At 40.2% G+C, this 22,438-nt stretch overlaps 1 protein-coding gene across 2 annotated transcripts in view; it reads left to right on the top strand.

Annotated features, from left to right (window-relative positions):
* fam110b (family with sequence similarity 110 member B) overlaps positions 1 to 22,438 on the top strand; it is a 49,445-nt gene that overhangs the window by 4,206 nt on the left and 22,801 nt on the right. Inside the window, exon 1 of one of the 2 annotated variants that reach the window (XM_063885129.1) lies at positions 11,966 to 12,174. The exons of the other annotated variant lie outside the window; for it this stretch is intronic. The gene's annotated coding sequence lies outside the window, so the exon portion shown is untranslated. Of the gene's footprint in view, positions 1 to 11,965; positions 12,175 to 22,438 lie in introns of those variants that run through there. 2 annotated transcript variants of the gene reach the window in all.

Genomic DNA, 22,438 nt, shown 5'->3' with positions numbered 1-22,438 from the left:
TGTTTCCTGAAGGTTGCAGCTTCAGTCCAGAGAAGAAGAGTCGTACTACACAGCAGGACAGAGAGCAGGGAAGAAGGTGTACTTTTCAGATTCCTCGTAGGAACAGTCTAATCTTTGAAATGTTTCCATGGCAAAACAAAACATTCCTAAACTTCCTGTGAAGAATATCATTATTCTAAGCTTTTTTTTTTTTTATGCGAGAATGTGATAATGACCAGGGGAATAACACAACATGGAAGTGCTCTGTTCATTACATTTTTGGTAAAAAGTTGCGGTGCAATTTTATTAAAATGTGGCTTTTTGGAGATGCACTGGTGATAAGGACCGGTGTTATTGTAATACACACATTTGTATATAGCAGTGATGAAGCACAGCATGTACACTGAGAAGTTCGCTAGTTGAATTTAACTAAATGTATTATGTCATCAGATTTCAGATAACTGTATTAGGTTACTTAACTGTGTAAAGCCCAAATATAGAAAAACATTAGCAGTTGTTGTAGGAAACCTCTGGTGCAGAAATTAAAGAGTTTTTAGGGAAATTTTGTAATATTGCAATGTAAACTTAAATAAAAATCAAATGTGACAATAACTAAATTTGTACATGTTCTAGACATTGAAATATTACAAAAACAAATATTTGAGGCGTTTTACTTGAACTTGAATCTGACAAATCCAAGTTGTGTGACTTTATGGCTAGACGGCATGACCTTTACTACCAAGTAGCATTGTGAGGCTGAGCAAAAGGACCTCTGAAATGATGTTAATGTAGTCTTTTATAAAAACAAACATTTACTGACTTTTTTAGGATAACTTAAAGTGATGTTGTAAAATTACAACTGGGGGCCTTACAGGGAAAGCAATCATATTAAGTTTAAATACATATTAAGTTCAACTTACAATTATTGCTATCAACTAACCTAATACAGTTATGTGACATTTCTTGAAATAAAACATTTAATTAAAGTCAACGTTTCATTTTTTTCGATGTACGTAAAAGCAATGAGGTGTTTATTTAAATGTGAAAGTGCAATAAAATATGTTGTCCCTAAACTCATTGAATAATTGTGATGAATAAAAGGGTTCTTCATATTTTTGGCATTAATCGTGCTGCCCTTATCAATAGTATTGCCATAGATAGATAGATAGATAGATAGACTCGGAGGATGAAGCCCTCTTTTTATTAGTCACATACATGCACACAGCAGAGCACACACAGTGAAATTGGTCCTCTGCATTTAACCCATCCTAGTACTAGGAGCAATGAACACTATCGCCATATTATTTTGGGTGGCGAACTAAAATAGATTATCCTGAATCAAATTACGACTTTTTATGGTATGTGTGGAAACAGGTGTGAATGCAGATTAGTCTTAATAATAATTACCCATTCTGTCTATAAACTGTCAGAATGTTTAACAATCCTGTGCCTGAAAATAAAACAGAGCATTCTCAGAAGCTGGTATGCCGCGTAGGTTTTATCAGACTCTGAAACGGACTGATTTGGAGCAAACTTTCCCTCCTGTCAGATTTATTCTCTAACTCTGTTATACTGTTGTCAGACTGTGGCCCCGCTAGGAGCATAGCTGAGAAGGTGTGTGTATGTCAGTTGGAATAAAGGCTCCCTGCTGCTTTTGAAGGGTTGTCAGCGCTCACAGAAGAGCTCTGCTCTGTGCATTGTGTTGTTTCAGCAGCTAGTATTTAGCACTTTCATCATTTATGAAAGATGACCTGCTTATTGTCAGCACAGGGTCTAATCAATGTTTCACAATTGACGGATTGTAAAACACTGTTCATCTTGTTTTTGTGTGTTCTTTTGAAAATGAAAATTACATTTAATGGAGAAACAAGGCTTCCGCTTAGCCATTTAATCTACAAACCCCAAGTACAGTTAAGTTTTATTGGTATAGCCCAATATCACAAATCATATAGGGGGAATCTTTTCTCAAATAAAGCCTGTAATGGGAAGAAAATGAAAGAAACTTTGAAAAAGCAACAGAGACTTCTTTCAGGAAGGACACACATGCAATAGATGTGTACAGAATAATCCAACAGTAATACATAATGGAAAATATGGATGTGGATAGACGTTGAGGAACTTCAGGGGTACGGTAACCGACCTGAACCACACACCATCCTCATCACCATGGAAGCCAGGAAAAGAGGTCAGACAGCACAGAAGGAGAGAAACACGTGCACGTTTGCCTCCTGTTTAGTTTGCTAAAAGTATCACTATCTGATTGTGAGCTATTTTTTAAGATAAATGTCCTTAGTAAGAATCAATGTACTTGAGAGCAAAAAGAGGAGGGTAGTCAAAGTTTTGAGAGGCATATTAACATGCACACGAATATGTCCTTCTTTAAGATGCATCACTATGTGCTGGCTCTTTGCTGTGTGTGTGTGTGTGTGTGTGTGTGTGTGTGTGTGTGTGTGTGTGTGTGTGTGTGTGTGTGTGTGTGTGTGTGTGTGTGTGTGTGTGTGTGTGTGTGTGTGTGTGTGTGTGTGTGTGTGTGTGTGTGTGTGTGTGTGTGTGTGTGTGTGTGTGTGTGTGTGTGTGTGTGTGTGTGTGTGTGTACATATTTCTGTTCTTGTTTGTCTCCCATTCTGGCCTTTTGCTGTCAGTTTTTAGGACTGATACCTGTGTGCGTTTCTCTGTCAGAAACTCTACGAGTACCTCACCAGGTGCAGCTTGGCCTCTGTAGAAACATGAATGTCATCACTGACTGCGCCACATCAGATGAAAGCACAACTTGTTTATTTGTATACTATTTTTAGGGAATGTGAGGGGTAAAATTAGCAACGAACCATCCAACCCTAAACTGAGCGGCACAAGGAAGAAAGAATTCTGCCCACCTTCATGTTGGTCTTCTTCCACCATGTCTTCCTCCTCATCCTCCATAATTACTTCCAGGGTGTCATGGGTGTAGAATTTGGAGCTGTATAACACTGGACACAGGATGAAGAATGTTGTTACATTTTAGTCTGCCTCCACAGTTTTCTAGTGTTAGTCTCAGGGCCATAGTGTTAGTTACAATGGGGTAGGAGGTTGTGTGTGTGTGTATGTTATGTAGCACTTGATATGAGTTTTTGAGATAGTGTGCTTAAAGTGAGCATGAATAATATATAGTTTGTAGGCTAAACTGCGCTCTCTGTAATAGACTTAGCCTCAGTGAGAACCTCAGAGAGGAAAACTGGGTTCAGCACATCAGAGTTCCATTTACATTGGAACTCGGAGGTGGGAACTGGGAGTGACCTCACATCCGATTTGACTTTCAGTAGCAGTCAGAACATGGCCACCTGCAGGAAAGTTCTTTGCCTTGTTTACAGCTTTAACGGTCACTTCGGGTTAGCCATTGTTAGCAACACCGGTTTATACTTACGCTTTATTTGTATTTTGGGAATACAAACATGGTAGCAACTTATCCACAGAGAGATGATGAGCAGTTCCATGTACTCGATTTAATTTGACACAGAAAATACAGAAGAGCTAAACATTTTATATTATCAAAGGGTTTCTTAATGTTCATATGCGAAGAATCTGTTTTGAATTATGATTTTGGGTATTTCCAAGTAGGAGGTCCCACCTCGGGGTGTTCCAGTTGAAATTTTGTCCAGGAACTCAGTATTCCCACTTCCCAGAACAACTGGAAGGCAGCAAAAGTTAGATCCCTAACCTGGCAGAGACCTACCAAGTTACACTGCTTTAGTGTCAAGCTAATTCCAAACATCTCTCTGCTTGAAGAATAAAGGTTGATAATGTAAAGCCTTCGTTACGAACTGGAGTGGTCTAAGTTTAACAGACTTTGGTAGATTGATTGTGTAAAATATGCTATTAAGTTGCATTATGACATTGATTCCCAAATTGAGATAGATGTACCGATAAAGTTTTGCAGGAAAGAGTCTTTAAACCTAGAAATGAGTTAGCATTTTACCACTTACAGTTTCCTTGATGATTCCAGTTTTTAGATGCCTCAAATGTGTTCAACACAAGCTGAAAATAATTAAAAGTTTGTTTCAAAGACCTAACATAAGTCAGTAAATACTCCACTTGGGAAGGTCTGAAGCTTCAATGGGTCATAAAAACTGCGGTTGACTAAATGAGACTACTAAATGCCCACAGTCCAAACAAAAGCCGCCTTTAGATTAGCGATTGTGACGTAGAGTCATGTGACTGGGAAATACGTAGTTTATATTATAACATTAGCTTTTTACTTCCAGCAATTACTTTTACACTTGGACTTTTCTTAAATTTGTGTGAATATGTGGAGATTATCCTGCTCAAGAAAATGTTGTAAGTATCATGAACTTGCGTTTGTCAAATGTCTTATATCCTCCAATATTCCAAAATCCAATAGATATGCGAATGCTTTTTGTCGAGGCAGACCTTGTGATGTAAACATCCGGGTCGTCCTATAAAAATATGTCATCACGGCAACATTTTAGTAAGGTACATGAGCTTCACCTGGGGCAAGCTCTCTGCTGGAAGACGTTACAGATGCTTACTGTCCAAAGTCCTTAACTCGAGTTCTTGTCATTTGTATAACAAACAACAGTCACTGATTACATATGTACATCACATTACAGTTACGAGTTTGTCGTTAATCATTTAAATACTCAAGATCTAGGATTTTGATGGCAAAGACGTGTTGTTTGGAGCAGTGATGGGTGACCCCTACATTACGGCACTTGTAGGATCCAGTGTTTGTTAGACCTTAACTCAAACTTAATTTGACTCCTTTTTCTTAAGTGGAAGTGTGATACAAAATCACTGGACTTCTGTTTTACTCTCACCTTGTAAGTATCATAGTATGGAAACTTGGGCTTCATGGCCCTCACACACACGGCATCATTCTACTACAATAAGCGACTTTATCAAGGGAGCATACAAGGCGTCCCCCCTCCCCCACATTGGCCTCTGACCACCTCACTGTCCTGCTGAAACCGGCCTACAGAGCAAGGGTAAAGGTTACCAAACCGGTTTCAAAACAGGTACGGGTGTGGACAGAGGACAGTACTGCTGCACTTCAAGACTGCTTTGATATGACAGACTGGGACATGTTCAAGCAGGCAGCAACTTACAACCATCACATTAACATAGAAGAATACACAGAGACAGTCACAGGCTACATCACCAAGTGCATTGATGATGTAACCACCACCAGAACCATCACCATCCGAGCAAACCAGAAGCCATGGCTGATAGGAGAGGTCCGCACACTGCTCAAGGCCCACGACACCGCTTTCAGAGCTGGAGACCCAGCTGGGCTGAGAGCAGCCAGGGCTGACCTGTGCCGTGGCATCAGGAAAGCTAAACGTCTGTACACCAGGAAAATCACAGGACATTTCAAAGACAGCAGGGACTCACGGAGCCTGTGGCAGGGTATTAGGACCATAACGGACTACAAACTACCACCGCAGACCTGTGACAGTCACACCTCCCTGCTCAACAACCTCAACGGCTTCTTTGCACGCTTCGAAGCACAGAACAACACCCCCCACCGACGACCAGGCTCTGTGTCTGTCCCCAGCCAGTGTGAGCCAGGACATCTACAGCACCCGCCTCACCCGCATTGCGGGGGACCCCACCCAGCCCTCCAACAGCCTCTTAAGCCTCCTGCCTTCAGGGAGAAGGTTCCGCAGCCTCTGCTTGAGCTCCATCAGGCTGAGGAACAGCTTCTTCCACCAGGCGGTCAGAATGCTGAACTCTCTCCCTCCCTCCCTCTCTCTTTTCTCTATTTTTAAAACTGTAGCAACCTTGACTTCTGCGGCTTTTTGAAATAAAACCATATTACTTTTAATGAATTAAGTGGTAGTTAGGATGAATATAGAACATATGTGGAGAGAAAGAGGGGAGTGCATGCAACAAGCAAACCTGTGATCTTGTAAATACAGTAGATTTATTTGACTTTTTAGATGTTTCCACTGTCGCTCCTAAAGTACTTTTGTTGTTGTTCCAAGGTCAGGACGAAAACACATGCTGTCAGAGCTCCTACACTTCATTAGGATTTTAATTAAAACATTTTAAATGTTAATTCAATATTTCCCTAATTGTTTAGCACTTTATATTGGTTTTTATAAGAGTGCTATATAAGTAAAGTGTATTATTATTATTTGTATTATTATTATTATTAGTGGTGGTTTGTATGTAAAGTCATTTTTCATGCCTCCATGGGAATAAATCCTGCATGAGCAGTTGAAGCCCCATCTGTCATATTGTGTGTGTGTGTGTGTGTGTGTGTGTGTGTGTGTGTGTGTGTGTGTGTGTGTGTGTGTGTGTGTGTGTGTGTGTGTGTGTGTGTGTGTGTGTGTGTGTGTGTGTGTGTGTGTGTGTGTGTGTGTGTGTGTGTGTGTGTGTGTGTGTGTGTGTGTGTGTGTGTGTGTGTGTGTGTGTGTGTGTGTGTGTGTGTGTCACCCTACCTGACACCCTACCTTGACACCGCTCAGAGAATGGGCCCACACACTGTCAGTGTCCCACAAGCTTAACACACACACTGTGGGCTATGACAGTGTTCTGTAAAGGGAGAAGGTTAGATGATGGGTCACATTAGGGTGAACGGGTGAGGAAAAATACAGAGATGTTGTGTGTGTGAGGAGGAGGGGGGGGGGGGTGGAGTCTTCCAGATGGCTGCCCCAATCAGATTAGAGATGTTAAACCTCTTTAGTTTGCCACCCCTGAAAACAAAGGCGAGGGTTCTCATGGTTCTGCGCTGAAGTGGGGCACCAAATGGTTCCAGTAATTCTCCATCCTTCAGATTAATTACTGATCAGATGCTCCAAATAGTCATTGTTCAAGGGAAGGAAATGTGGCCCCCTCCCCGCACACACACACAGACACACACACACACACACACACACACACACACACACACACACACACACACCACTGTAACCGTAACCGTAGTTTATTACATATTTATAGTTTTTGGAAAAAGTCATTTTAAAGAGGAGCCAAACTGGATCCCACATGTGGTGAACATTATAGTCTAAGTTATCACATTGAGGCACCAAAAAGCCTTACATGATGCTCTGCTACATTATTTACATGCTTTACAATACATGTTTTTTCATGTGGAGGGGGTGGCAGCTTGGGACATCTGTAACTGATCTCAGAGCAGGCTGTTCTGCCCGGACTCAGAGACTGCAGATAAACATGGCTGGGAAAATCCTAACCTCACTGCGCTGCTGGATCATGCACACGCTGCGCCTCCCAGACAGGGATCACTGAAATGTATGAGTCCATCCGAGCGTGGTGGTGCCATTCATGTGCCCTGCTAATAGCGTTACATAATAGTGTTTTTTCACTGACATCTGCTGTACAGTGAGGCTGTGTTTCCAGAGGTTATCAGTGGAAATGGACTGTTTAAACCCCTCACTTTGATCAATATTAATCTGCTGCTAACTACACAGGTTGATATTTCCCGGGTTTTGGTTTAAGCTCCATGTGAAGCTGTCTGAGCTTCAGGGAACTAAGGGTGTGCAGCGGTTTACAAATCCAATAAGCTAGACTTTGTTATGGTTTGGGGGATTTTTATATCATTTTTGAATCCATATGATTTAAGTGATTTCATTTATTTAAATAGTAATTGCTTCATTATGGTGTTTTTTTAAATTTTGTAAAATGATTTATTTTTGTTTACTATGATGAAAATAATATATGAAAAGTAACATCCCATTCCTCCAATATATGTAGTTCTTCATCTTAAGTAAGAAATAATGAAATTGTTCCAAAGTAAATTTAATGTGTAATGATGTGCCCCCCTGTAGGTCCACCCATCACCGTCAGTTGTATTAATTCTCCTGGCAGCTCTGTTGTGCTACAGTATGTGTGTTAGTCACTTTAGTGTGCAGTAGCTGCTTCTGTATTATACTGAACCCCCCACTGTTCGGTCTGCATCATAAGAATAATCAACGTCTAATGAATTACATATTTCTGACCCTTAATTACTGTTACAGTGAAGATGGAAATGATTCAGATCAGCAGCAAATGGGAACAAACTATAATACATCTGCATGCATGGGATTAATTAATGATCAGATGCTGCAAATAGCCACTTAAAAATAATTTGAAATGAATAGATAGCCAAATTACGTATTAAGGACATTGCATGTTATAACCATTTGCCTGTTAATGTGCCCAATATAAGAATTTGTCTGGTTAATAAAAGTGAGAAAGTCCTTAGATGTGTGCGTACGTGCGTGCGTGCCTGGATTGAGTGCATAGAGTTCAGCAGGCTCACTGTCTATCTGTGGCTCTGTGTCCCGGTCTGGATTAACCTCTGTGTCGCCTCTGATCTGTTTAGCAGGACTTCTGTTGCAGTGCAGCTGGTACTGCCACTGACAACAAAATAGAAAATATGACAACATTTTTTCATAACATGAGGAAACTTCCTTTTTTTAAAAAAAAGAGGACATTATGTTCATTTTCAGGTTCATGCTTTAGTGTTCAAAAAGCTCTTTATTTGTTAGTTAACCAGCTCTGTTGTGATTGGTCAACAGCTTAAAGATGTCCCGCCCATTAGCCTATCAAGTACAAAGTCTTAGAGTGCTAGCCAATTAAAGAGTGTTACATAGTGATGTAATGATGTAAACAAAGGAGTCCAATGAAGACTTTCAGGCAGGGTGAGGGGTGGGGGGTTGGGAGAGAAACTCCCTTTGGAGGGATCATAGGGATTTTAGCCTTTGCAGACCATTTACATGCACAAAAAACATTGGCATAACCATCACTGCCCTCTCCTGGTTTAAATCCTATCTGTCTGACAGACATCAATTCATCTCCATCAACAACTCCTAATCCCCCACAGCCCCGGACCATCAGGGTTCTTTACTTGGTCCCCCTTCTGTTTATCATCTACATCCTCCCTCTTGGTCCTCCGTCAAAACCAACTCAGTTCCACTGTTACGCCGATGACACACAGCTCTACCTCTCAAAAAAATCAATTTCTCCAACCACACTCCCAACTCACCACCTGCCTTACTGACAAAAAAATTTCTTAAAGTCAACTGCGACAAATCGGAACTTATGATCATCGGCCGAACTCACTTACCCGCTCAACCCAGGATTTTTCACTTACCATCAATGGCTTCATTGTCAACCCCTCCCCTCACGTGCGTAAGCTTTGCATCATCCTCGACCCCACCCTCACTTTCCTCGCTCATAACTTAACCAGTTCACAATAACAGCCTTCTTACACCTAAAGCACATCGCCCATCGCATCAGACCCTCCCTCTCATCCACGACTGCTGAAACTCTGTGATTACTGCAACAGCATTCTTTATGGTTCACTCCTCTTTTCCACCTAGCTTAGCACTTTATTTGACCTTTGTTAAAGATCTATATAAATCACGAGTATTATTAAAAACCTATAGTACAAACTACACGGGAGGGAACAGCCCCAAAAAACATAATAGGGCCTCTTTTGTTTTACATTAGTAACAAATATGTATTTACAATGTACACTATATGTATTAACTTTTACTTGCAACACCAAGTTTAGGACTTGGGATTGGACTTGAGACTTGACAGCCTTGGCTTGGGATTTTAGTGCAAACACCTGAGACTTACCTGTGACTTGGAAAACAATGACTAGGTTCCAGCTCTGGCAATTAGTCTTCAACATAAATGGTGTTCTAAATGTTGTGTCAGGCTTTTCAACCACACACAGTATTGGAAAACATGGAAGAAGCTTAACCTCTGACTTAGGGGTGGCATGGTTGGTAAACAGGAAGATATCCTGAGAGGTACTGTCAGCAGTGCCACATAAAAAGTAAGGTAAGAATACCTAGGTAAATCATTGTGTTATCGTCCTAACTCAAACACTTACAATCCCACTGAGCTTTCCTACGGTGGTGGCTATCAAATCGGTAAGTCAACCCAGATTTTCCTTGCGGCATATTTTACAAATGAAGAGTAAATTCTAATATTAGACAAACACAAAGAAGATAATCCAGGCTTGAAGTAACACAGCTGCCAAATGCACACAGAACAGCTTGCAAGAAATTGCTGACTGTGAGAAAGGGAAAATTAATCGTCTTACAAAAGCTATCACAGTCCCATCCAGGGCACGAATAGATCCGCCTTATCTGTGTCCAATCTTAACATATTTTCACAGGATGCATTGTCTTGTGTAACTTCGCTCTGGGTACATTTATGTTTGCTGTGGGTGACTGCTGTGAAAAATATAATAGTATGCTTTCTTAACGCTTTGAATTCATTGTTTGTTTGCTCTCTAGTCCGTGTCACAGCGCCTGGCTGCAGCTTTAAGAATGATTGTCTTTGGACACTTGCACTCCTTGATCAATGCACCAACCTTTGATTGGTCACTGGGCGGTGCTTTTATAAGCTTCAAAATATCATATCGAGCACAACCTTTTCCACCATTGTAGGACAAAAAAAGATTAACCTGACCTGAAGTTACAACAGTTCTCCGGCATGGTAAACAGCAGATAATAAGCAATGTGTTTCTTCAGAAAACTAAACCTGTTCCTCTAGCTCCACCATTAGGTTCAGCAATAAACGCAGGACCTCAAGTAATGGTTATTTTCATCACTAGAATGATTATGTTTTCCACTTTAAAAACTATTGATTTAGACAATAATTGTCTGCATTTAAAGAAAAGTGTTTGAGCTCCAAAATGATGTCATCAAATTACTCCAGAAGGAACGAAAATAAAATGGTGGAGCTGTTACGGCTAGCTACAAAAGCAATCACCAGAGAGAATGGTTTCCAAAATGAGAAAAGTGTGTCATTGTTGCTCAATTATTTGGAATATAATATCATCCAACATGCGAAGCACAATAAGCAGCATCACCCGGAGGTAGTGATAAGTGTTAATAAAGACGTATGTAGTACTGTATTTTCAGCTTTAGAGCCTGTTGCCTTCTGTGGAAACATTTCTTTAGTTTAATAGCAAATAGTTTGAAAGGTTCTTTGTTTTAATCATGAAAAAGTGAATGAATAAAGGAACATATTCCTGTTGGATTACTGGCACATGAACTCTGCTTGGTTTGCAATCACTGTGACAAAAAATGCAATTATTCTTGTTGTCTTTTTGTGGGGATTATTGTGTGACCTGATCTTGGCGGTGCTTCATGTGGCATTCCAGCTAGTATCATGCTTCCCAGAAGCACACTATGATCCTCAATACCAAGCTGCTTCTTCTTCCTACTTCTCCCTCTCCCTGGTCTTTTTTTCAGATATGTCAGCTTCTCTCTTTCCTGGTTAAAAAGAGAACACTGTGCCAATGTCAGATCAGAAGCTAATCCCAAACATGGCAGAGACAACCATGTCAAAATACCTCTCGAATTGAATCTTTTTATTGCTGAAAATAGTGATTTTATTTGACTGGGTTCCATATGGTCACTTCTTCTTCTGTGGTGATTAGGGCCAGGCACTTTAGAGGATGTTAGAGGGGCAGGGGCAAATAAAACAAATTGCACAGTAGGGATTTTCTTTACTTTTACATGAATCTATCCCTGGAATAACTCCTTTTGTGACAGTTTTTACTGATATTAAAATGTATGTATTTAAAACAAACTTATGTCGGATGTTGGTTCAAACACTGGTCCACAACAGTTCTTCAATGCAAACAATTGTAGTATACTACCTTCTCAGTAAAGGCATTCAGACTATGCCTCAGAAATACCGGGCATAAGAAGATGCTAATTTTATAAGTTACTATTACTATGTGCCAACAAATTAGTTTAATATAATTCACACATCATGTCATAATTAGGCCTCAAACAATAAAAGCAACACATAAGCTTTATATAATGTGTATTAGACACAGGTTATGGCTGTTTTTTTGCTTTACTCTCAAAGAGGCACTTCCTTCATAGGAGGGCAACAGGGTTAGTGCTCAAGCCCCCTTTGAGTTCTATCCGTGCACGTGCCTGATTAGGGCAGTAGGGTAAATCTGCCTGTAAGAGGTGTCCCACAGCTCTGCGTAAACTCATTAGCCGGAGCAGGTGTCGGCTTCAGTGTTTCTCACCTCTGCCGCGGCTTCAGGGATTCTCTGGGTTAGCTTTGTGACTTGTGATATGACTTAGAGCTTATTGTGAGGCAAGGAGGATCAACTGTTGCCATGGCCAACAATGTGTACCATCATCGTTTGCTGTCTCATTCGACAGGTTGTTCAGTTCTTGATAGCTGTGTGGAATTACAGGCACTGCTCCCATGGTAAGTGCCCCTGTTAGAATGTACTGTAGTATGTAGCAGTATGATGTTCCCCAGACCTTTCTTATGGAACCCCAAGTAAGTAGAATGAAGCGCAAAAGCGTAAAGAAGTATCCAACTTATGTAGCTTTGCAATCATCCTGTTTGGAAGTCAGTTGTATAGGGTTGAAATGTACCATGAAGAGCTAATTTTACGTTAGCATGTGTGTGTATGTGTTGTACGCATCATTGTCACAATGATTTATTCTGGTCACTTGGACAGTGTCATAAGGTGTTATTGGAGTTGATAATGGTCGGAGCAGCTTGCATGTCTTAATTATACCAGAGTGTTTAATTAAGAGCCCGTCTGTACTTACAGTAAAGACTTGTGAGTTTGTCTGCACTTTTGAGCTGTTACACTGAGCAGGTTAGAGGATTTCTCTTGTTGTTGTTCTAGATGGGAATCTTTTGAAAGAGTTCTGATAACACGATCTGATCGCATTCACCATACGTTTTGTCCACAATAGGATCAAATCGGGGACACACCGGGGGACACATATGTATGTATAAAAGACAGCAAAAAGTGCATTTTGCAAAATAAGGGACCTTTAATTCAGACAAAACCTAACAGCTTTTTTTCACCATAGCTTTTATGTCAGGAGGACAACATCCTATTCATGATAATATATCAGTAAGCCTAATTCTTGGTGTAACATTAGTAAATGTGTAAACATATATACATTTCCCATATTAGTTGTAGTATTTTTTACCATGCAGCCATATGATTCCTTCATCCTCTGCCTCTATTAAATGACCGTCTTGCATCATTTGGTCTCAGCGGGGTTCTCAGTTATATGAGAATATAATAACATTTCTGATACCACACACACACACAAACACACACACACACATTATTCAACATGCCTAGAAGCCTCTAACACGATTAGAGAGCGGTGGAACAGACTGACTGGGGAAGGGAGAGAGGAACTGGGAGGTGAGAGAGGGGTCGTCCATTTCCCATTGTTAGTATAACACACAGAGAGACACCACGGCTAATGGTGATGCTGCAGGCCGAGATTACACACACTATCTGGCAGGTTAGATATATCTAATGTAGGGGTGTAGAAATTGACGAAAATGCTTAAAATTGGAAAACGTTAAAAAACAGTAAACAACGCTTTTCAGAATTGATCAAAAATAAAAAACTAGCACTGTGCCCTATCAAACAGCTCGAGAGTGTTTGTGTACTTTAAATGCATGGGTATGTGTGTGACTCACCCTTCTTTGTCTTACATAATCCTAAAGTACCTTGTACTGAAGGCACCACTAACCTTAAAAAAAAGCATGGTTGCTGCTCGACATAAAGCTGCAGCTGCTTTACATAAACTGCCATCAACAGAATTTGGAGTGATGGACTAAATGTAGGACACTGACTGCACATGCTTGGAACATATACTATGTACTGTACACACATACACAATGTGCATTGACCGATCACTGAATTGACAACCAGGGCAGAGCCTCTATATGATTCGACAATATTTCTTGTAATATTTCTTCTCACAAAGTGACATAAAAGGTCCAGATCCAATAGTTTTGAAATAGTGGCTTCCTGTTTTGTTTTTTTTACAAATGCAATCATCAGTTGAAATGATAAACTGACATGCATTGCAAGCAACTGCTTTGTATGACATTAAAAAATGCAGGCCCCAGTAACATACTCATACTTTCTGGACGTGTCCAAATCTTCATAATTATTAGACGTCTATATTTGATACGTTTTCTGAGATCATTAGAGTAAAATTTTCTTCTCTTACTGCAATTTTTGGAGTCTTCCCGGACAACAAACGCTGTTGCTAGGCGACTTATACTTGAGGTGTAAGCTGGAGGTGTCTCCTACTCATGTTCAGTGGGTGACAGAACTTATGGAGAAACTACACATGGAGAAAATAAAGTGTACTTTGGGTGGCTCCACTTGTACATTTTATAGAACTTGGCAACTATTTTCAACCCTAACTGATTCATCATTTTTTATTTATTTAAACTGAATTAGAATACTGATTTACTATAGTCAACCATAACTAACATCTATCTCGACCTTTTAATATGATTTTATTTTATTTATTTTTTTGTGCTGTGATTTCAACTATTTGTATGTCATCATTTTAAATATTTTTGTACCACACCTGTTTTTCTGTCTTTGACACTGTATGTTGTTTAAGAAAAAGGAAAACAAAAGAAATGACACTAACCCTGCCATACTGTGTGCATGGCGCTAGTGGATGACAGTGTGAGCATTTAGCATACCCTGTATACTAATGGTCCACGCATCTCCACTTCATCCCACTGTACAAACCCACTCTGCACAGCGTGGAGGGGAGCGATGACTGATGGCTGATAACACGATTATGTAAATCCTCTTTGTAGCCCTTTGAATCAGACATCTGAATCTAACCCAGCAACAAGAACAAATAAGATGACAGTCTGATATGATGCACTATTTTCTTTTTGTTCTTATTTCAAACCTTTAATTTCTCCTCCTTTCTCACCTATGCAAAGTAGGGCAACATTTTATTAAATGAAATATAAATCTTTAAAAAGACAAGACTTGCTAAGTTTATAATTAGGAGCTCTAACCTTTACTTCACTACACCAGGTGGCCATGGCATCACACACACACACACACACACACACACACACACACACACACACACACACACACACACACACACACACACACACACACACACACACACACACACACACACATACACATCTGAGAAGTGCTGTGTATTTTTGCTATGCAGGGCCAGGGTTACATTAATGCTTTAGTTGGCAAATTTTTCCGATTTGCTCGTCTTTGATATGATTGTAACCTTGAATAATTACAACATTAACTGCACTGGTTTCCTATTAAATGCCTGTAACATTTTAGTAGTATAGTAAGCTCCCTCACAATGACTCATAATGGGAGTATTTTGGAAGAAATAGCACTGTTGTTTTTCTCCATCACATGGCTTGATCCCTGCTGGTGGTGCGTTTGCTGTGGACTCTGGAGCAGCCTGTCCACCTCAGTGCCTGCTGAGAATGTGTGGGAGGACAAGGGGAGGGGTGGGGCAGATTAACACGGAACAGCGGAAGGTGAGTTGATGGAGGTTAAGAAGGGATAGAGAGGATGGGGAGGGAGGAGGCAGCGATGACTTTGCTCGGCTGTCTCTGCAGAGGTCAGTGTAAAGGATTCATCAGCTCTCTGGCTGACTGATGATGGACTGTTCTTTGCACGAGATTTCTACGGCATAGTATAACACGACTACTCATAAAGAGGCCCTATCACACTTTTGGGATTTCTTTCCTGTATTGCTGCTAGCTAGTTAATTAGAGCAGAATGGGCTCTGGTTTCAGACAGAGGGTGAAAAGAGGTGCTGTAGAAAAATAAAGACCCTTTTGAAAATTAAAGCATGGAGACATGTCCCAGAAAAGACTCTACATACTGATATACACTTGAACATTAGCAGGAGAGGACTCTTTAAAGTAGAGACTCTACATACTGATATACACTTGAACATTAGCAGGAGAGGACTCTTTAAAGTAGAGACTCTACATACTGATATACACCTGAACATCAGCAGAAGAGGACTCTTTAAAGTAGAGACTCTACATACTGATATACACTTGAACATTAGCAGGAGAGGACTCTTTAAAGTAGAGACACTACATACTGATATACACCTGAACATTAGCAGGAGAGGACTCTTTAAAGTAGAGACACTACATACTGATATACACCTGAACATTAGCAGGAGAGGACTCTTTAAAGTAGAGACACTACATACTGATATACACCTGAACATCAGCAGGATAGGACTCTTTAAAGTAGAGACTCTACATACTGATATACACTTGAACATTAGCAGGAGAGGACTCTTTAAAGTAGAGACTCTACATACTGATATACACTTGAACATTAGCAGGAGAGGACTCTTTAAAGTAGAGACTCTACATACTGATATACACTTGAACATTAGCAGGAGAGGACTCTTTAAAGTAGAGACACTACATACTGATATACACCTGAACATTAGCAGGAGAGGACTCTTTAAAGTAGAGACACTACATACTGATATACACCTGAACATTAGCAGGAGAGGACTCTTTAAAGTAGAGACACTACATACTGATATACACCTGAACATTAGCAGGAGAGGACTCTTTAAAGTAGAGACACTACATACTGATATACACCTGAACATCAGCAGGAGAGGACTCTTTAAAGTAGAGACACTACATACTGATATACACCTGAACATTAGCAGGAGAGGACTCTTTAAAGTAGAGACACTACATACTGATATACACCTGAACATTAGCAGGAGAGGACTCTTTAAAGTAGAGACTCTACATACTGATATACACCTGAACATCAGCAGAGAGGACTCTTTAAAGTAGAGACTCTACATACTGATATACACTTGAACATTAGCAGGAGAGGACTCTTTAAAGTAGAGACTCTACATACTGATATACACTTGAACATTAGCAGGAGAGGACTCTTTAAAGTAGAGACACTACATACTGATATACACCTGAACATTAGCAGGAGAGGACTCTTTAAAGGAGAGACACTACATACTGATATACACCTGAACATTAGCAGGAGAGGACTCTTTAAAGGAGAGACACTACATACTGATATACACCTGAACATTAGCAGGAGAGGACTCTTTAAAGTAGAGACACTACATACTGATATACACCTGAACATCAGCAGGAGAGGACTCTTTAAAGTAGAGACACTACATACTGATATACACCTGAACATCAGCAGGAGAGGACTCTTTAAAGTAGAGACTCTACATACTGATATACACCTGAACATCAGCAGGAGAGGACTCTTTAAAGTAGAGACACTACATACTGATATACACCTGAACATCAGCAGGAGAGGACTAGGTTGTTTTTTCAAGATTCTTAAAATACAGGCCACTGATTGGCCATCAGTGTGACATTGCACCAATACATACCAGTCATTTCTGTATCGCCATAAATCTACGATAAATTATGACCACAAATGTTTTATTAACTTGAATATGATTTTTTTTAAATAGATGCCTACACTGTCCATTTCACGCTAACAAAAATGAAACAAATGTCTACATTTTTAAGTCCCTCCCACCCAGCGATATCTGCCACCCAACTGGTTGACTTTTAGCAGGGCCACTAATGCTGCTTTTCCACCAACCTGGAGCCGGAGTTGGAGCTGATAAAGATCTAGATTTCCGTGTTTCCACCGCAGCGGCGCCGGCTTTAAGCGCCGAACAAAACAGATCTTTCTGGCCCCACTCGGCTGCCCGGCAAGATACGAGATCCAATACGAACCTGAGCAATAACAGTTCATGGCGAGTACAAGTTGTAACAAGCAGCAGCGCTGAGCAAAGTAACTACAACGCGACCACACACTTACAAAACACACACTTTATAAAGTCAGGCGACACTAAACAGGCTCAGTGTGATGCTGTTTATTTTACCGTACTTTAATCACCATCCGTTCACTGTTATTGATCATTGGGAAGAGCAGGCAGACTTTCTCCTGTTTTGTATTATTGCAGCTATTGGATGGAATCAATACATGGGCTACACAGGTTGCCACCAGAAGTAAAATCATAACGAAAACTACGCCGATAAAATATGCCTGTAGAAAACGGCTTATGCCACAATAGGATAACAGAGTAGTGAAGATGGTCAGAGTAGCTTCGGTTGCTATGCTAACATCACCTGTCTAATGCCAGAGACACTTTGATAACAGCGTTGTGATGCCAAACAGCGTCAATTCAGACTGAAACACATTCACTTATGGGGAGGGGGGGTAGGCATCAGCTGCTCGTGTGACAATCAGACAGTGAATATGAATTAGTCATAAGAGGGCACCTTTTACGGTTACGTCATGGCGCAAACGATGACACAATGACGCAGCTCCACTTCAACTCCACTCGGCCTCTGAGCAGTGGAAACACAAGGGGTGCTACAGGCTAGAACCTGAAAAGCGTCAGAAAAGCAAAAGATCGGATCTTGAACCGGATCCTGTTTGGTGGAAAAGGGGCATAATGAACCTGAGGTAGCAGTTACATTTTGACATGTACACACACACTGCTAACAATGGACAAGTCCATTGTTAGCAGTGTGTAGTCTGCTCCTACTTATGTGGAATTATTTATAAAGTGAATTCTTAGTGTTTTATTGTTCTTGTAGTTGATTTAATAAAACCTGGAATACTTTCCCATGTTTTTTAATTTACCCCCCACACCCCAAGCTCTCTCCAGTGTTCTGTAAGCCCTGCAGCCTGCCCATTCTGGGTTAACCCCGCCACTTCTTCAGTAAACATCTTTATTAATCAGAATCAGAATACCTTTTATAGCATTGCATTGTTACAGCAGAAAGAGCCAAAGACAGCTTAATGTTACACCCAAAATACTAAAAAAATATATATACAAGAATAACACAATTGCAAAATACACCAAAATAAAAATGTATTTAGCTAAAGTAATATCTCATGTGCATGCTGGATTTACACTGGTAAGTGTGGTTGAAAGAGAGTGCTAGCTTTAGTGTGTGTGATAACAGTAGTACTGATGATTTCATTATTTAAACGGCCAATCTGCGACCAGCACATGCAATTTACCTTCGTTCGGGCCATGCTCTGAGGCAGGTCAGGGGGAAAGAAACAGTAAAGGAAGCGTGTGTGTGTGTGTGTGTGTGTGTGTGTGTGTGTGTGTGTGTGTGTGTGTGTGTGTGTGTGTGTGTGTGTGTGTGTGTGTGTGTGTGTGTGTGTGTGTGTGTGTGTGTGTGTGTGTGTGTGTGTGTGTGTGTGTGTGTGTGTGTGTGCGTGCGTGCGTGCGTGCGTGCGTGCGTGCGTGCGTGACTCTTAAGTCTGAAGTAACATGTAGTCTGTGTAGTGTATTTATCAAGCGAGCAGCAACAAAAGAAACTGAAACTTAAGGTGGACAGACTTTTAAGGTGGACCAGCCCTTATCATTTTGTACACTGCTCCTCTGAGAATTTTTCTCAGAATCGCTTCTCAGACAGGAACCCTGCACCCACACATCCTAATCCGCCTGCCCAGAAACAAACTCAGAATCACACACACCTGACCTAACTCTGATCCCACTGTAGTGTACGGCCTTCCTTTCTTTCAGACTACAGCTATGTACATGCCATGCTTGCACCTTTTTAGGTTGCATTCCTTTAAAAAAAAATTGATAAGGACTTGTACTGCAGCAATGGTGTGTTTGTTTTTGGTAAAGGTAAACATGTCATTCATCATCAACAAAAATGCATTATACTAATACATCATGCATTTCCTTTTGGCTCAGCATTTGAAACCCTCTTCATCTCTATGTGTCTTCTAATATCTCCCTATAACAGCAGTAACAGAATATTCGAGTGTGTCTCAGACACGGTAGATAAAGAGACATCAGGGAGGGGGTAGGAAGAGAAGGGGAAAGCGTAGTGAAAAGGTCCAACCAGAGAAAGAGGTTGAGCAACAGCAGCCACAAGCTGGTCCAGAACACTGTGTTCTATAAGAACACACCAATGACGTTACGTGTGTGTTTAATACTTCTGAGTCAGGTTGGAGGAGCCATTATCAGTGAGCTGGAAAAGCCCCCATCACACACACATGCACACACAGATAGTTCTGACATCTGCTGTTTCCCAGGGTTTCGGTGACTCCTACAAACTGAACACAAAATCTTTAACATCTGGAGCCAAATGCTCAAATAGAAACTCAAATATTCTGAGTTCTATTTTAGGAGTGCTTTATGTAAATTCCAAGCAACTTTGTCCAAGTAAGACACATTTAAGTACTTGTTATAAGCTTAACTGTTTTATAGTCGACCAGAAACATTATCCCAACACAGTCTGATCCAAAATGTGTCATTAACTTACTGGCATTCAGCTTTTGGAAAGTATTTCTCCGTACTTATTCTTCTTTTTATTTTGTCCTTGAGTCCATTCCTTTCTTACAGTTATTCACCCAAGGGAGCTTTCTTAAGGGCTTGTGAATAACTTTAATATTTACAAAGGATCTGGTCTTATTTGGTAAGGGAAATTCTTTGGAAAACGTCATATTCTAAGGATTTACACAGAATGTTGTGACTAGGAGAAACACTTTGTACTAAGCTTTATAAATCTGGCCCCTGGGAGTCCAATTGACCTCCTTCAGCATCAAATGTGACTTTAAGTTTAATTCAATTGCAATAACACTAATAAAATGACTGTAGAGCATTGTCAGATCAGACAAGATTGGTTTTGTCGACTGCTCAGGTGTTTTCTACTCTGATGCTGGAGTCAGCAGAACTACTCATAATCAAAGTTGGGTGTAACGCGTTACAAAAGTAACAGAGTTACAGTAATGTATTACTTTTTGGTGTAACGCAGTAATATAACGCATTGCTTTTGAAATTTGGATAATATACAGTAATACCCGTTCAAATTGTCAGTAACGCAGTTACAACACATTTGAACTCAAAATGATGTGGTGTTTCGTTTCTAAGAATTCACAAACATCGCGAGATATTCCGACAATTGCTCAGGTAGAATAGTAACTCAGTAAGCCTGTTTACTATTGGTTAAGAGGGCTGCAGAAACAGATTCACAATGCAGAGCTGCAGGCTCACAATGCAGAGCTGCAGGCTCTGAGAAAAGAACAGAGAAAGACAGGAGTGCGCGCAGGCCGAAGCAACAGAAGGTCACTTTGTCTCGGTCTGCTGCTTGAACCCAGCGAAGTTCAGAGACTCGTGGAGAGTGTTGAAGATCTGCAGCCTCTGTCCTCTGTGGAATCGCTGGCTTTTAGAAAGCTTGTCAGCCAAATCCCCGTTAACACACCAATGACAAGGTGAGCTAACATTGAATAGAGACTCGTTCATATACAGCAGGTCACAGGGCCGTGCAGAGGCTCCACTAACATGTTATTAATAACACACAGAGACGTCATGTTACCGGTATCACATATTATTCAGCCCACTTAAACAGAGCATGAGTTTAATTTCTAGCTCTTTTCCTAATGTTCAACATGCCGTATAACACTGCCATAGATAGCTTTAATTAATGAGCTGCAATAAACTACATTTTAGCATTTAAAGCCATACTTTAGGGGTTATTTTGGTGAAAGTAACTAAAAGTAACGCAAAAGAAGAACCCAGGATTGAGTTGTTATTTTACTACTTTCGATTCCCTTGCTAACACTATTCTTGAACGTGTGTTAGGTTAGATGCCTGAAATAAAGTCTGTGGTTAACAAAAACGGATTTTTCACATTTTGTTCGACAACATAATATATGAGAGGTACATTCCCCACTGGTGAATGTCTGAAGCTTTTATGTGCCTTAAAAACAGCGGTTAAGTGACTAAATAACACTACTCAATGTCCTCATGTTGACCATTAGTCGCTTTTAGCTTAGCGGCTGTGATGCGCAGCTATGATACTGCGATGTATGTAGTTTATAGCCTAACGTTTGAATTTTACTTCAGGTAAATGAATTTTGGTCGTGTAGACCTTATCTAACGTTTTGCAAGAAAGCATTTATCTAAAATGTCAAACTATTATTTTAAGCTGTGTATTTTTCCTCGTCTTCTTGCTATATTTAGCGACCTTTTGAGATAGTGCTGCTAGTTACTTTGGCTGGGAAATAAAAATGGCAAAACCATGTTTTTAGTTTTCCTTTAAAAAATGTTCTTAAATCAATTTTCTTAAATTCTCAAATTTCACCTACCCATGCTTTATATTTGTGAGTAGTGTGTAATCATACTGATTTAAATGATGGACAGTTCAAGAATGTTATTTGTAACAGTATAGCAAATATGTACACAGATTATTCATCTGATCTAATTACTACTTTTCCCTTTTGTTTTCACCTTTCTTTAAATGACATACTGTATAACAACATCACTACATACTTTATATAGACTTTACATAGAGTAACACTGTTCAAACTACGGCCTGGGGGCCAACTGCGGCCTGTTGTCCATTATGAATCAGCTCTCAGGAAATTAGAAAAGTAGAATATGGCCCACACCTGACACTTGTGCTTGTCTTATATTGTACTTCCTAAATATGTGAACATATATTACAGAGTATTCATGTGTTAATAAACCCACTTTAAGTTAAAAACATGTTCTAACAAATCTTAGTTGATAAAAAAAAAGCCAAGTAACTTATTTCCTTAATATTTTCCCTTATTATAAGCAATCTGAGACTTCTGTTTTAAGGGATTAGCTGCCAACTTTTTATGGAA

This window comes from Eleginops maclovinus, chromosome 6 (assembly GCF_036324505.1).
Source record: "Eleginops maclovinus isolate JMC-PN-2008 ecotype Puerto Natales chromosome 6, JC_Emac_rtc_rv5, whole genome shotgun sequence".
Taxonomy (NCBI): domain Eukaryota; kingdom Metazoa; phylum Chordata; class Actinopteri; order Perciformes; family Eleginopidae; genus Eleginops; species Eleginops maclovinus.
This window is presented reverse-complemented; position numbering and strand designations above follow the sequence as displayed.